The sequence below is a fragment of the Ictidomys tridecemlineatus genome, unplaced genomic scaffold, assembly GCF_052094955.1.
Source record: "Ictidomys tridecemlineatus isolate mIctTri1 unplaced genomic scaffold, mIctTri1.hap1 Scaffold_81, whole genome shotgun sequence".
NCBI classification, from domain to species: domain Eukaryota; kingdom Metazoa; phylum Chordata; class Mammalia; order Rodentia; family Sciuridae; genus Ictidomys; species Ictidomys tridecemlineatus.
In genome coordinates this window covers 67,842-83,993 of record NW_027526045.1, presented here as the reverse complement: position 1 = coordinate 83,993, position 16,152 = coordinate 67,842, and the positions used below count along the sequence as shown (strand labels likewise).

Below are 16,152 nucleotides of genomic sequence, written 5' to 3'. Positions count from 1 at the left end.
TTATAGAGGAAACAAAGGGCATGTATCTCATTCAGATGTGCCTTTTGTTTTTGCAAAAAGTTGCCTATTGCTTTGGAACACAAAGTTAATATGCCATGTATGTACAGTTTTGTTTATATTGTATATTTAAAGATAATGTTAATAACCTATATACATTTAAATGACTTGAGGTCTATAATACAATCTGCTACTTTACTAATTCATATGTTCAGAGGAAAAGTTCTTATGGCATAGGAACCAACTGCCTTGCCTTCAAAACCTAGTGACTTTCTCTATAAATCTTGTGTTAACTGAAATTTTTTAAAAATATTTTTTTTAGATTGGTAATATTTAAACCAGCAAATACTTAATGCTTTATTAAACTTTTTAATCAGAAGCGAGTAAAACTTTTATTTGCCATTTGGATACCTTCGCTCAAAGTGATGAAAAGTATGTTATGTGATAGGCTGTAGCAGTGGTTGTAAAGTAGCCAAAAGCCACATTCTTTATTTACTGGTCTGTGGCCTTTTACTGTGCTTTGTATCAGAGTTCTTAACAAGATTAATTAAATCACCTCAGTCTTAATTTTTAAAAGATTTTTTAAGAAATGTGTTTTCATTGTAAAGAACAAGGGGATATTAGAGTACTGTAGATATATGTATACACACATTGAGTTATTTCATGCAACTTAAAACTACATAATCCCAAATAATTTATATGATGTAAATTTTAGAGGGATTAAAAAAAAAATTTAACTGGTAAATGCAAGTTGCAAGTTTCCAGCAATCCTTTTTATGCATTCATACGGAAAAAGTAGGAGCACACTTGGAAACTTCCTGAGAAAGATAATAGACACCTTTGGTAAGCTGCCTGGATTTAAGGTAACTACAGTATGAGTCAATCTCTAACCACGTAAAAATGCTCCAGTGTTTGCTTTGTTTTTTCACAGATCAGATTATATTAGTTTTATCTGGGAAAGTGACTTAAACTAGCTGTTCCTCAAACCAGGCGCATTTTACAGGAGAAGGAATGGAAGAGGGCGGTTAGTGCTGGGTTACACCCAAGGTGCTGCAGCCTTCTGGGCTTTGTTGACTTGCGCACACGCGAGGTGCCAAGTCCGCCACTAGGAGGCGCGGGCCCCTCTCAAGGCTTGGCCTGTGACCGGCGCACAGATGAGTCATCACTAAGGGAGCAGCACCCTTTAGCCGGCAGAGATGGCGGCTGCTGTGGAGTCGGTGGTGGAGGATCCCCTGCGGAGCTTTGTGAGAGTTCTGGAGAAGCGGGATGGGACTACGACTGCAGCGGTATGACTCCGGTGGTGTGGGTTGCGTTGTTTGGGACGCTGCCATTGTGCTCTCTAAATACTTGGAAACGCCGGGGTTTTCTGGAGACGGGGCCCAAGTGTTGAGCCGGCGGTCGGTGCTGGAGTTGGGCTCAGGCACCTGGGCGGTGGGACTCATGGCTGCTACCCTCGGGTAAGAATTGAAGGGAGGGGACATCGCTTTGCTTTGATGCCAGTTACCCACCCTGTGCCTACCCCTCAATCAACGTTATTTTATAGGGCAGATGTTGTGGTCACCGATCTTGAGGAATTGCAAGACTTGCTGAAGATGAATATTAATATGAACAAACATCTTGTCACTGGTTCTGTTAAAGCCAAGGTACTGAAATGGTTTGTATGGCCTTTCAGCTTGTTTTAAAATAACAATTCATAGTTTGTTTTAAATTGTATCTCGTTAAAGCCATGATAATACGAAATGAACTTATTGGCTCTTGCTAAAGCAAGAGTATTTTAAATTATTAACAGTTTAAAATACTTGTTTGCCATTTTGAAGGGGGGAAGAAATAGAAGACTTTCCTTCTCCACCAGACTACATACTGATGGCTGACTGCATATACTACGAGGAGGTAAATGTTCAGTGAGTGAAATCTTTCTAATCGATTAACTGTTTTTTGTATTCTGAAACTACATTTCTTCACATTTTAACATCTCTGAATTCAGGATATTTGTCTATGGTTGATAGATGGTTGTAGCAAAAATAAAACAAAAGTCACAAGAGACTATGTATATACGTTCATATATACCTGCAAATCATGTTTAGAAGAGTGTTATATGCATTTTATTAGAGGCTTCTTCAAAAGTTTTAAAGGATTTTACCACTTGGATCTGTTATGAAAAGCTATGATAATCTTTTTTTTTTTTAAAAAAAAAAACTTTCTTGGGGATGGCAGACATTAGGGGGGCTGTAGATCAAATCCAGGGCCTTATACATGTGAGTGCTCTACTACTGAGCTACATCTCCAGCCCTAAAATCACCCCTTAGCCTCCCACCCCTGCCCTTAGTTGTTCCCAATGAAATGTTTCACCAGGAGAATTAAGTTGCATTTTTTAAAAAATTCATGGTTTTGTGGCAAGATTTACTAGATCAAATATTTTTCTTTTTTCTTTTCTTTTTTTTGGAACTAGGGATTGAACTCAGGGGCACATGACGAACTAAGCCATATTCCCAGCCCTATTTTGTATTTTATTTAGAGACAGGGTCTCATTGAGTTGCTTAGCGCCTTGCTATTGCTGAGCCTGGCTTTGAACCCAGGATCCTTTTGTCTCAATCTCCCAAACTTCTGGGATTACAGGCATGTGCCACTGCAATATTTTTCTTTAAATATTGGTTTATGATAGCATTGTGGGTATCATTTATATTTAAAATAATGAGCATTGAGCCAATCCATGTTCAAGTTAAGTTCAGATTTACTTTTGTAGGAAAAATTGTTGATTGTTTAAATCCTACATTAAATTAGAGTAAGTGAAATTACTTTTAAGAGTGAAATCAACACTATTCGTTTATTTCCATGGGAACTTCAAAACACAGTCACTTGAATTATTTTTCTGAAAACTGTAGTATAATAATTAATTTTTTAAAAATTTTTTTACATGTTGATGGACTTTATTTTATTCATTTATTTTGATGCGGTGCTGAGAATTGAACCCAGTGCCTCATTCATGCTAAGCAAGTGCTCTACCACTGAGCCACCACCCAGGCCAATAATTAATTATTAAGAGGAGTTTACCAATCATTATTAGAAAATGTTAACTACATGTACTTTGTTGTATTGATTCAAAAATTAATAATAGGGGAATTAATCCTTTTACTCCCCTAACCTTTTCTTAATAGAAAATTTTTGAAGTCATGAAATACGTTTTTCTTTTATAGTCTTTGGAACCACTGCTGAAAACACTGAAAGATCTCAGTGGATCTAAAACTTGTATCATATGTTGCTATGAACAACGTACAATGGGGAAAAATCCAGAAATTGAGAAAAAATATGTTGAGGTAAGGACTATAAGATCTATCTTTGTAGTGAGTACCCTTCAGGGAGGCTATATATGACTAATCTAGTATTTTATGGCAATTTTGGAGATTTGGACAATCTGTTTGTATGAACCCAGCCAGTAGGGGACTCTTTAAAATCCACTATTCCACAAAGCCCATCCCCATTTTCTATTCTCATCCTTTATTTTTTATCTAATTAGTTGATATTGTATCTACAGAACTGTGTAAAATAATAATGGTGACACTGTCTTTTCTGAGAAAGTTCTTAATATTTCTTAATTGTTGGCTGTGGGGAACATATCAGTGATACATATAGTGCTTTTAGAGAATTCATGATAGAGGGGCTGGGGTTGTGGCTCAGTGGTAGAGTGCTCGCCTAGCATGCATGAGGCACTGAGTTCGATCCTCAGCACCATATAAATGTAAAATAAAGATATTGTGTGCACCTAAAACTTAAAAATAAATATTTTAAAAAAGAGAATTCATGATAGAAATGAGGAGGTGATAAATTTGTACTTCTCTGTTTTTCTCTACATTTTTATGAAACCTCTGACCTACATACCTGTTTTTAGGGACTTAATTAATAGTCAGAAAGATTCACAGGAAGTTGCAAATGTAGTACATAGCTATTTTTGGTACAGGGGATTGAACTCAGGGGCACTCAACCACTGAGCCACATCCCCAGTCCTGTTATGTATTTTATTTAGAGATAGGGTCTCATTGAGCTGCTTAACCTGTCGCCATTGCTGAGGCTGGTTTTGAACTTGAGATCCTCCTGTCTTGGTCTCCTGAGCCGCTGGGATTACAGGCATGCCCCACTGCACCCAATACATAACATCTTACGTATCTTTTAATCTTCTTCCCCCAGTGGTGACCCAGGCCCTTTTTATGGGCAAAAATTCATCCCATTAGAAGTAAATCTTTTTGTACATCTGTATAGCTCTGCAACTTTTGTCTGCTGATGGACTGCTTTGGTTTAATGAGAAAACAAGAATATGACTGCCTCAGATAATATATGATAAATTTTTTTAATTTATTTTTTTGTAGTAATAGATGTAGATGTATTTTTATTTATTTTTTTTATTAGTGCTAAGGATTGAACCCAGTTCCTCACTCATGCTAGGCAAGTGTTCTGCCACTGAGCTACAGCCCCAGCCTTCATGTTTTTCCTGAATATGAAGAATGTTACTGAGCTTTTGGGACTCTTAATTTTTTATATAGTTAAAATAATTTTTATTGAGGTAAAACATAGTTAAATGCATATATATCAAGCACTCAGCCACATAATTACTACCCAGCATAAAAATATACATTTCTAAGACCTCAGAAGGTTTCCACAGTGCCCCTTCCTAATCAGTATTCCTACAAAGATAGCCACCATTGTACCTTCTTTATCACAGGTCTGTTCATATTATTGAGTTTAAAGTATATCTGTTAAATTTATGGCTGCTTCAGCTAGACTTTGATTTTGAAAAAATTCCCTTGGAAAAACATGATGAAGAGTATCGAAGTGAAGATATTCATATTATATACATCAGAAAGAAAAAATCAGTAAGTACATTCCCAGTTCTTCATCTTCTGAGGATATTTCATCATCTGGTCACTGTTTCTGGGCTTGTGTGTGGTCAAGGCCTTGATTTTGATGTGGTAAAACAGCTATGACTCTTCACTGAACTCAGGCATTGACTCAGGATTAAGATCACTTATCTGTCTTGCCTTTGGTTCTTGTTCTAAGTAAGGCAGGCTTTTTGTTTTCTTTCATGCTGTGCTGGGGATTGAAGTCAGGGTCTTGCATGTGAAAGGAAGCACTCTACCACTCAACTAAACCTCCAGCCCAGCAGGCTTTTTTTAAATATAGCTTTGTAATGGGATGTGTTAGTAAGCAGCAGTTAATGTAACAATGCCTGAGGTAACAACTTAAAAAGAGGAAAAGTTTATTTTGGCTCACATTTCTAGTCTGTAATCCTTTTGCTCCATTGCCTTATAACAAGGCAGTATGTCATGACAGAGAAAGCCCAATCACCTCATAGCTGAGAAGGAAAAGGAAAGAAAGAGGAAAGGGCAGAGTCCTATGGAAAACACATCCCCGATGACCAGAAGACCTCCCCCACAAGGTTTCATCTCGAAAGATTTCACTTCCTCCTTTAATATATGGGCCCTTTGGAGACACTAATTCAGACTATAGCATTGGGCATTAACCCAGACAGGTGACTTAGCTCTTTATATTGTAGTTTCTCTTAACTCAGATTTTAAAATGCCAGTTCATACTTTTGTGAACTTTCTTCAGTCATTCAATTTATTTTTAACAAAGTAAAATGTAATCAGATCTGGGGCTGAGGATGTGGCTCAAGCGGTAACGTGCTTGCCTGGCATATGTACAGCCCGGGTTCGATCCTCAGCACCACATACAAACAAAGATGTTGTGTCCGCCGAGAACTAAAAAATAAATATTTAAAAATTCTCTCTCTCTCTCACTCTCTCTTTAAAAAAATAGACAGATCTGTTTATAAAGAAAAATGCACCTAATTAAATAGAATTCATATTTTTTAGTTGTACATAATACCTTTATTTTATTTATTTATTTTTATGTGGTGCTGAGGATCGAACCCAGGGCCTTGAACATCCAAGGCGAGCACTCTACCCCTGAGCCGCAACCCCAGCCCTAGAATTCATTTTTGTTCCCCTTGTTTGGTGCTTCCTTTACATGATATAACAATCACATTTTATGCAAGTTGCATCTGTGACACCTACAGTTTTTAACTTGTACAACTGTATCTCATCTATTTTGTAACTCCAGCACCTTTTATAAATGTGACAAAAATTTTAAAATGTTTTATGCCTTAAAGTATCCAGTTTTTGATTTTGGTACTGGGGATTGAACCCAGACAGATGTTGCTGAGCTACTAGTCTTTTTTTTTTTTTTTTTTTTGAGACATGGTCTCATCAAGTTGCTCAGGCTGACTGCAAACTTGTGATCCTCCTGCCTCAGCCTTCCAAGTCACTGGAATTACAGGCTTGCATCATCACAGCCAGCTAAGGGATTCAGTTTTAACTAAAGCATTATACAGTTTTACAAGTAGAAATTTTTGAGGCATAAAGATTTTGGGTTCCTAAATATATATATATATATATATATATATATATATATATATATATATATATTTTTTTTTTTTTTTTGGTACCAGGGATTGAACTCAGGGGCACTCAACCACTGAGCCACATCCCCAGCCCTATTTTGTATTTTATGTAGAGACAGGGTCTCACTGAATTGCTTAGCACCTCGCTGTTGCTGAGGCTGGCATTGAACTCACAATCCTTCTGTTGCCCCAGCCTCCTAAGCTGCTTGGATTATAGGAGTGTGCCACAACGCCTTGCTTCATTTTTTTTAATTGATAATAATTCCCATAACATGAAATTCACCTTTTTGAAGTATACAATTCAGTATAAATATATTCACAGAACAAAGTTTTCATCTTTCTCAAAAGAAACTCCATACCATTAGCAGTCACTCATTTCTCCCCAGTCTCTAGCCCCTGGCAGTCACTAACCTCTATTTCTATTTATCTGCCTATTGTGCTCATGTCATGAATTATTCACATTATATGGTCTCTTACGTCTAGCTTCTTTTCTCAACACAGACAGTGTTTTCAAGGTTTATCCATATTGTGGCATGCTTTTACTCTTATGTCTAAAAAATATTTATTTGTATGAATGTGTACATCTTGTCCATCCATTCATCATTTGGTGGCATTTTACTTTTTCAGTCTTTAGCTGTAATGAGTGGTGTTGCTGTGAACATTTATGTAGAAGTTTTTTTTGTGTGAGCATCTTTTCAGATCTCTTAGGTATATGCCTGGAGTGGTATTGCTTGGTTATATGGGAACTCTGTGTTTAACTTTTTAAGGAATTGACAAACTGTATTCCTAAGCCATTGTCCATCGTTTTAACTACAGCCATCTTAGGAGGTGTGAAATAGGATCTTGTGTTTGTTTGTTTGTGGGGGGGTGTGCTTAGGATTGAACTCAGGGGCACTCAGTCACTGAGCCACATCCACAACCCTATTTTGCATTTTATTTAGAGACAGGGTCTCATTGAGTTGCTTACCACCTCGCTGTTGCTGAGGCTGGCTTTGAACTTGCAGTTCTCCTATCTGTCTCCTGAGCTGCTGGGATTACAGGCATGCGCCACTGCCCCCGGCAGATCTTATGTTTTTTATTTTCATTTCCCTAATAACTAAAGATTAAAGATGTTGAATATCTTGTCTCACTTGACAAGATATCATTGACCCATTTTCAAATTGTTATTTGTCTTTTCATTAAGTCTAAGAGAACATTTTGGATACTGAACATCAGATGTTCAATTTGCAAAATACTCTCTCCTATTCTGCAGGTTGTCTTTCTTGTTTTGGTATTATGTCTTTTATAGCAAAAAGGTTTTGAATTTTGATAATGTCCAGTATATCTTTTTTTTTCCTTAGTTGCTTGCAGCTTTAACATGTGTCAGCTTAAAACTTTCTAAACATTATACTTGGTTATTCATTTGACTTTCATTTAGCCACTGCTGGGCATATTGCTTAGTATTAAGTACTCCATAAATAGTTGGTGAACTTTTTTTTTTTCTTATAGAAATTGCCGTCATGAAACTTTTAGTCATCTTACCCAAACCTCTAACAACCTGGGTAAGCTAAAGATGTGAATGAAGCATGTGAATACAGCATGGGAAGATTGTGTTTACAGATTTTTCCAGCATGTCCTTAGAGGTCTGATATACGGATGACAACCACCATGGTCTGCCTGCAATATGAAAAATGACTGCCTGCCTTTCAGTGGGCCTGAAATCCATCTTAGGTTTACTTAGCCTCAGCATTAAGTTCTGCTTAAAAGAAATATTGAGATCAGTTACTCAAATAAAAACTGGTATTAGTATTAGGCTAAAATCTGCCAAAAGTAAATAGTGAAGCAACATGGTTGATTTGATACATTTTCAGGAAACTAGAGGTAAACTGATGCAATTTTTAGAAGTATATCACTATCGAATAATTTTCTAAATTCAAATCAGTAAACATTAGTTTGCCTTGGGAATAAGTAAATTTTAAATATTTCACTTTTACATAATTAGGCAATAGTTTTGTCTTTTGCTTCATATGGTATCTTTAATGCTTAATTGTCCTTTTACTTAAAAAAACAAAACTATTGTCTTGTATACTTACATTTACCAAAGTTTTATTCTTTTCAAATAAATATGTAAGTACTCTAAATAGTGAACAATATTATAATTAGTTACAAAGAAGAAAAAATAAGAGATTAGGGAAACAAAAGGTACCTTTACAAAATTTTTTATTTGGGAATGCAGGTGACTGCCTTCCAGAAAGAGCAAAAACAGCCCTGTTTAGAGACTTTGAGGATCAAAGCAAAGGAAATAGTTCTCTCCTTTCAGGCTTACTTTAGTCTTTAAAGTTTGCTTTGTTTTTTGTCAAAATACTTTGTTCACATTGCCCTAGCATTTCATTGAGCACTTTTTCCCCCTAGGCAGTTCGTGTAACCTAAATGTGTGATGCTTTTGGTAGTTAGAGATAGCACTATCTATCATTAGTGAGGTCTTAGGACAAATGACAACTTTCTGGCTTGTTCCAAAATATTATGGAATTGTGAAGATAAACTTGACGTTGACTGTAGTAGTCTAGCTGGATTTCTCACATCACTTTTCATCTTCCAATTTTTATGCCCTCCTTTCTTCACTGTGGTTTTTAATTTATAGTGTTTGTGAGTCTTTGGCCTGAAGTGTACCCATAGATTTACTATATGAAAGCCCAGTTCCTTTATCTCAAAAATGTGCTATTTATAGTCTAAAACTTTCTGAGTGAATCAGACTGAAGTCAGCTTCTACACAAATTTGCTGAAATCATCCCTGCTTGCCTTCCCTGCCTTGCTAGTACCACCCCTTTACTTATCACTTGCATAATAAATCACTTGCATACTTTCATCTCATTGTATTTCTGGGGAATTTACCTAAGGCACTGACAATAAAAGTGATTTGTAACAAAATCAAATGGGATTTCCCCCATCCCATTCTGAAATATCAACATTGGCATCATAACATGCCAGTTCCACAAGATCAAATAGCCACTAGTGTCAGTACCAATGAGTACTGCAGAGAGCTTACTGTAGAGAGCTTACTGAGGGCTACCAATTGAAAGAACTTGCTCTATCACCAACTATCATGGAAGCCTTGGGAGAATTTTCCTCTTGGAGGAATACAGTTTTTGGGAATGAGGTTTAGTCCTTTGGATTCTCCATTGTGTGGGGGAGGAAACAATGTATCTGCACTCAGAAACCATAGGAAGGATGCCTGAGGCAATACTCAAGATTCAAGATGATTGTAACAAGGGAAGACCAACATTTTCTCCTCTGTTTGGATTTATCCAGATTAACTCAGTTGTTTTATTCCAGGGCATGGAGACAGAATTGGAGGGGTGATGTGGGCACTGTGTAGCAGTTGGACTCTGTCAGCCTGAGGATTGATCCAGAATTGATCCATGAGCTGGGAGCTAAAAAGCTTCTACAACAGCATAATTTGGGGCTGGGGGTTAGCTGCAGCAAATGAATGAGGTATGATGCCACTACCTGGGGGTCAGCTACCATATAGCTAACTGTCCGTCTCAAGGCACAGCTAGTGACTGGGGAAACAGCTCAAGAACAAGCCAGGAGGGCAAGAGGGGTTGCCACTGTGCACATTGGAACCCATAAACCACTTAAGAGTGCTGTTGGAGCCAATTAGGGAAAGGGCTACAATCCACAGTAAGGCATTATTTCTCAAACCAGGTTGCATGAGAGATCACTTGTAAAATTGAAAGCCACAAAATCCATACTCAAGCCCCATCCCAATCCAAGGAAGTTAGAGGTGTGGTATTGTTGCTAAAGGACTCCAGATAGTTTTAAAATTTACCCTAAATGAAACCATTGCAATAAGGAAACCTCTTTTAGCCAGGAAAGACAGCAGAGAGTATATAAAAATGAAATCATCTGTGGTTAGAGTAGGCATATGCTGCATAAAGAGGAAAAACTTTGATTTATAATTGTCTATAAAATAGGAGACTTAAAAATAGGAATGAGCTTTAGAAAGTGAAATGGACTATTAAAATGCCTAAAAATTTAGAGAATTTAGCCAAGAAGGTAAAGGTGATGCTACTCAAGAGGAAAGGGTGATCCAACAGTTGGAAAAAGAAAACTGTCACAGGTTTATTCTCCAAAGACTTGAGTCTTTCTACTAGCTGTAACTTTAAAGACCTTTGAGGTTGTGTAGCTCTGCATCTTAACCTGCTGCAGTTTCTAACCAAGTGTCTGTGAATCATGTTAGGTGAATTTAAAGTTAGGTTACTTTTAAGAAGTATTGATAATCCATAATGTTAGTGGGATTTTTTTTATATCACACACCTTTTCAATTCTTTTACCCCTTTTCTTGAAAATTTCCTTGTTCAGTGACATTACATATGATAATAACTTAGATTTTGGATATTAAAGAGTCATAGAAGTATAACTGTTGTTCTGAAGGTTCCCTGTAGATGGTATTACTTCTCTTTGTGTTTAACAGTTTATAGGAAGGAAGTTGTAAAAATAGAATCTATTTTTAATTAATCACAGTTAGGTTTTTAATGTGAACTAAATTTGTTTTTTTTTTTAAATAAGCCTATTATGAGCTCCTTTCAGAAGATAACATGGATCACTTTCTTATAAAATTATATTTGGCGTGTGTGTGTGTGTGTGTGTGTTTATGTGTTTATTTTACTTGTAGATGGACAGAATACCTTTATTTTTTTTATTTTTTTAGAGTGGTACTGAGAATCAAACCCAGTGCCTCACATATGCTAGCTATGCTAGCTATGCTAGCTCTACAACTAAGCTACCACCCAAGCCTCTATTTTTGTTTCATTTTGATACGTTTGAATGTCTTTCATAAAGGTACATGAATTACAATTCATTAAACATTTTATCTGCTACTGATATCGTCTGTAAGAGGGATATATGCTTTTTTTTGTTGTTGTTGTTCTGGGGATTGAACCCAGGGGCACTCAACCACTGAGCCACATCCCCAGCCCTGTTTTGTATTTTATTTATAGACAGGGTCTCACCAAGTTGCTTAGGACCTTGCTAAGTTGCTGAGGCTGGCTTTGAACTTGTGATCCTCCTGCCTCAGCTTCCCAGGTATACAGGCATTTAAGAGGCTAAATTAGTTCAAGTGAACCTTTGAAAAAATTAAATTCACCTTGAAAATACCTTTTACATAATACATGGTTTTACATCTGAGGACTTGAAACTTCTAATTAATTTTAATTAGTTTTTCAAATCAGTGTTCCTTTCTCATTAGAGTAGCACTTTTACATCAAAAGACTGAAGCCCTGTCTTTGGTTATCTCACAATCCTATAATCTTAGGTCAGCTATTTGCCTTTTGGGATTTTTCTCCTCAAGAAACATTGGGATTTGAAAGTATTTTTGATTTGTTTGATAACAAACATTATAAAAGTAGAATATCCAGATTTTATACCATAGAGACCTAATACAAATACAGGGGGGAAAATGTGCCAACAAAGCTTACTGAAAAGTAAGCAATAGAAAATGAAATGTTTTTACTTTTCATTATTTTAGACAGAAAAGCAGTAAGATTTTCAAACTATTTCCAATAGTTAAGTTTAACTATCAGGGATTAGAGTTAAGACACTGTCTTAAGTTCTCATGTGTTGATGGAGTTCTGTAAATACCTAGGAAATATTCATCAATTGTGAGATACTCTTAAGTAATTTACTACTAATAGCAAGATATGATAGTTTGCAAATAATAGATTTAAAATATGCTATATTGAGTTATCTGCATGATAATCTTTTTCTCATATTCATTCTGAAAACTGCATGGCAGAGGGTAGGCCCTAAGACCAGATTATCTGGATTTGAATCCCAGTTCTAACATTTACTAGCTGTGTTAGCTAGGGAAACTTCCTTAAACTCTCTGTGCCTTATTTTCCTCATGTGTAAGTTGAGGATCATAATAGTATCTATATCATGCAATGCCATGGGGGTTAAATTAGTTTAATACATGTAGTCCATGAAGATACTTAGCACACAGTAAGTTCAATAAATGTGATTAAAGTAGGGGTACAATTACAGGGAGAATTTGGAAAATGCCAATTGATCTTATTTGTTGCAGTGTGAAATATGGGCATCTTTTTCAGAATATAGGATGCATGTAAACATTCCTTTCTGTTAGGAGAGGCAACTGGGATAAAGGAAGATTGAGAACACTGTTCCACCATACAGTTATTTGAACAAGTATGCAGTTTTAGAAAGAGAAAAATATGGTAGAAATAAATCATTGTTTACCCTTAATTTTTTTTACAATTTTAAAGCAAGTGCCATGAGCATTCAAAAGCCAAGGACCAAAGAAATTACCTTCTTTAGGGGCTGGGGTTGTGGCTCAGTGGTAGAGTGCTTGCCTAGCATGCACGAGGCACTGGGTTCAATCCTCAGCACCACATAATGTAAAATAAAGATATTGTGTCCACCTAAAACTTAAGAATAAATATTTTTTAAAAAAAGAAAGAAATTACCTTCTTTAAATAGGGAGTCGGGGTGTGCTGGCTGGAGCTTCAAGATTAACATTCTATTGACCCCAACCCTTAGCCAATTCTGCCTTCTAGTTCTTATCCCTGTTAAACCTGAGAGCAGTTAGGTAGCAAGTAATTAAAGTACAGCAGAAGGTCATATTTCTAAGGTCTATATAACAATATTTTCAGAGTTTAGATCTATTAATTATAAAGGAGCTTCATAGCAGTTGCTTTCGGATGAATGGTCTTTTACTGTGTGTGTAATAAGTATGCAATAGGATGCAAAGTCTTAACTAATTCCTCGAGCTACTTATCAACAGACAACATGAGAAAACTTAAATTGCTCTGCAGTGTTAAGTAACACATATGCTCTACTACATATTAAACTTTCAAGCCTTTTTATTATCTACTGATAGAAAAGATCATTGTGAATACTAAACAGCTGGTCTTAATTTTAAAAAATCTTATTACATCTATTAACTTCTTTTGATAAAGAAACAATTCACCTTTTTTTTTAATATTCACAAGGATGAAAACATTGCTAGATACAGCTCAAGACATAAATGAGTAGTTAACAAATTTCTTTCAGGTTATTAGTTCTATTGAGCTACCCCTGGCAGTTGATTAAACTCTTGATGGGTCAGTACTTTCTTTTTTTAATCTTTATTTTTATTTATTTATTTTTAATGTGGTTCTGAGGATCAAACCCAGTGCCTCATACATGCTAGGCGAATGCTCTACTGCTGAGCTTCAACCCCAGCCCAAGTACTTTGAAATCTTCAGTAATTTTTCGAAGGTTAACTCATTTGTTAATCTACTTAAATTCCAGGCCCATATATTGGCTCATTATTGCTTAGATAAATCATTGTCAGAGTTATAGTTAAAGTACCAACAATACTGTATATCTACCATTCAATACTCGATCTTGTTCTTTTAAAGAATGTGTTCTGAACTGGGTGCAGTGGTGCACACTATAATCACACTGGCTCAGAAGGCTGAGGCAGGAAGATGGCAAGTTCAAGGCCAGCTTCAGCAACTTAGTGAACCCATCTCAAAAAATAAAAAAGGGTTAGGGATATAGCTCAATGGTAAAGTGCCCCTGGGTTAAAGACCAGTTAACCTCCCCCACCCCAAAATAATGTGTTCTGAAAATCTGTTTGTACTGCATGTATAGAACAGTTTCATATTAAAGTGATCTAAATAAGAATAGCATGATTTATCCAAAGCTTACATGAGAAGCTTTACACTTAGCATTCAGAATGAGTGTAAAGAATAATCTCCTGCAATAGAACACAGGACTGATATCTAGAAACTTACAAACAGGACAAACAAGTTGAACATTCTCACAAGTAATAAATGTTTAACCAGAGAATGTTTTTGGATTTCAGTGACATTTATTGATGTAAGTATAATGATGTTCTTGTAAAATAGCTATCGTATTTCTAAATTTTGTTACAGGATTTTTTTTAATTGTTCAGAATTTGCTTTTTATTTTCAGGTATGTACTAGATACACATATTCAGTCTATTTACTCTCTGCCCTTATAAAATAAGTGTCTGGTTGCTAACCTGGGATTCCAAGGAACAGGAGCAAAATGGAGAGGTGTTGTATAGCTGGTAGGAACAGAATTCCCAGTTAACTCTGGAAGACAGTTCAATTTAAGTTCTAGATATGATCACCTTCCCTTTATGTACCCAAGCTTGAATAGTCTATTTTTCTCTAAAGAAAGCAGCTCACTTGATTACTACCTAATCTAGCTGTATTACGTTAGGCTATTTAAACTCTTTGAATGCTCTCCTTTCTGTAAAGTGAGAATGGTACCTACTGACTAGCATTGTGACTATAGTTAAGCTAGGTAATGTATGGGAACAAAGGTAGGGAAGAAGGCAATCTCCCAACTGTTTCATTCTGAGACTTCAGACTGGTAAACTCTTGCAAGCTGGAGGGATACTCAAGACACTGTCCTAAGTAAGCGGCGCATAACATGATCCAGGAAAATATAATCTTCAGTTGTCAAAAAGAAAGAGTTCCAAGTTAATAGCAGTGTGCCTGTGGTTTACTTTTATATCTCAGATTTATTTATTTATTTATTTTGTTGGTCGGGGACATACTGGGGATTAAACCCAGGGTTGCTCTACCACTGAGTTTTTCCCCCAGGCTTTTTATTTTTTATTTTGAGATACAGTCTCACTAAGTTGCTGAGGCTGGCCGGGAACTTGCAATCCTCCTGTCTCAGCCTCCCTAATAGCTAGGATTACAATTATGTACCACTAGGTCCAGCTCACCCAGATTTCTTCATTTTATCTTTTAGACTCCACCATTATCACAGAAGAGAGTAAGCAGTCACAGGGGGAAAGAATCAAGAGGTTACTCTCATTTAAAAAAATCCTGTTTGACATCAATAATGTTTAGGACATTACTGGTTTGGTAGTTCACAGCAGAATGTACCAAAAAAAGAGAAGTAGTCCACTTGTGAAAACATGAAGAGCCCAGTGTGGCAGACTTTTGGAGGCTTCAGAGGGCAGAACTTAGCAGAGAATTTTCTGGAGACCTTTCAGAATACTTACATAAATGAACAAACAGCAAATGAAATGTAGTTCATTGTTGTTGCATTTTCTCCAGATTTAACTCAAAGCTAAGGTCCTATGTATAAAGAGTCTAGAACAACTTATATAAAATCCACAATATGGTTCTTTTCCCTTATCTCATTATCAAAGCCTCCCTCTATGGCTTCTCTGAAACTCAATGCTTTTTTTTTTCCATTCAATTCAATCAACAGGCTCTATGCTAAGTATCAGGGATACACATCACTCTCTTGGATATTAGGGACAAATAAATCAATAAGATGTATCTCATATCCTTAAACTGTCCATTCACCCATAATAAGAGAGACATAGGAAAAAAATCATTGTGATTTTGGAATAATTGTAATAATAAAGATATAAATCAGTTATAGTGGCAGTGCAAAGGAAGTATGGTTAATTTTACTTGAATGGTAAGGGAAGAGTTCATGGAGGAGACTTGTGCTGATATTTTTGAAGGATAAATTGAAACTCATGGGACAACCTGTGAAATGTTATAGACAAGTAGTGCAAGCATATCAAACTTGGTTTCTGTGTGGTTAGATCATTGTGGAGGAAGTAACTCATAGGTAGGCACGAGGGCAGGGGAAGAATATGGAACACCTATATGTCATATGTAGAAGTGTAAATTGAATTCTGTAAGCAATAAGAAAGTATTTAAATA

At 36.2% G+C, this 16,152-nt stretch overlaps 1 pseudogene; it reads left to right on the top strand.

Annotated features, from left to right (window-relative positions):
* The first annotated feature begins 1,140 nt into the window (after nt 1-1,140).
* On the top strand, nt 1,141-9,293 carry LOC144374672 (protein N-lysine methyltransferase METTL21D-like; annotated as a pseudogene).
* The last annotated feature ends 6,859 nt before the right edge of the window (nt 9,294-16,152 follow it).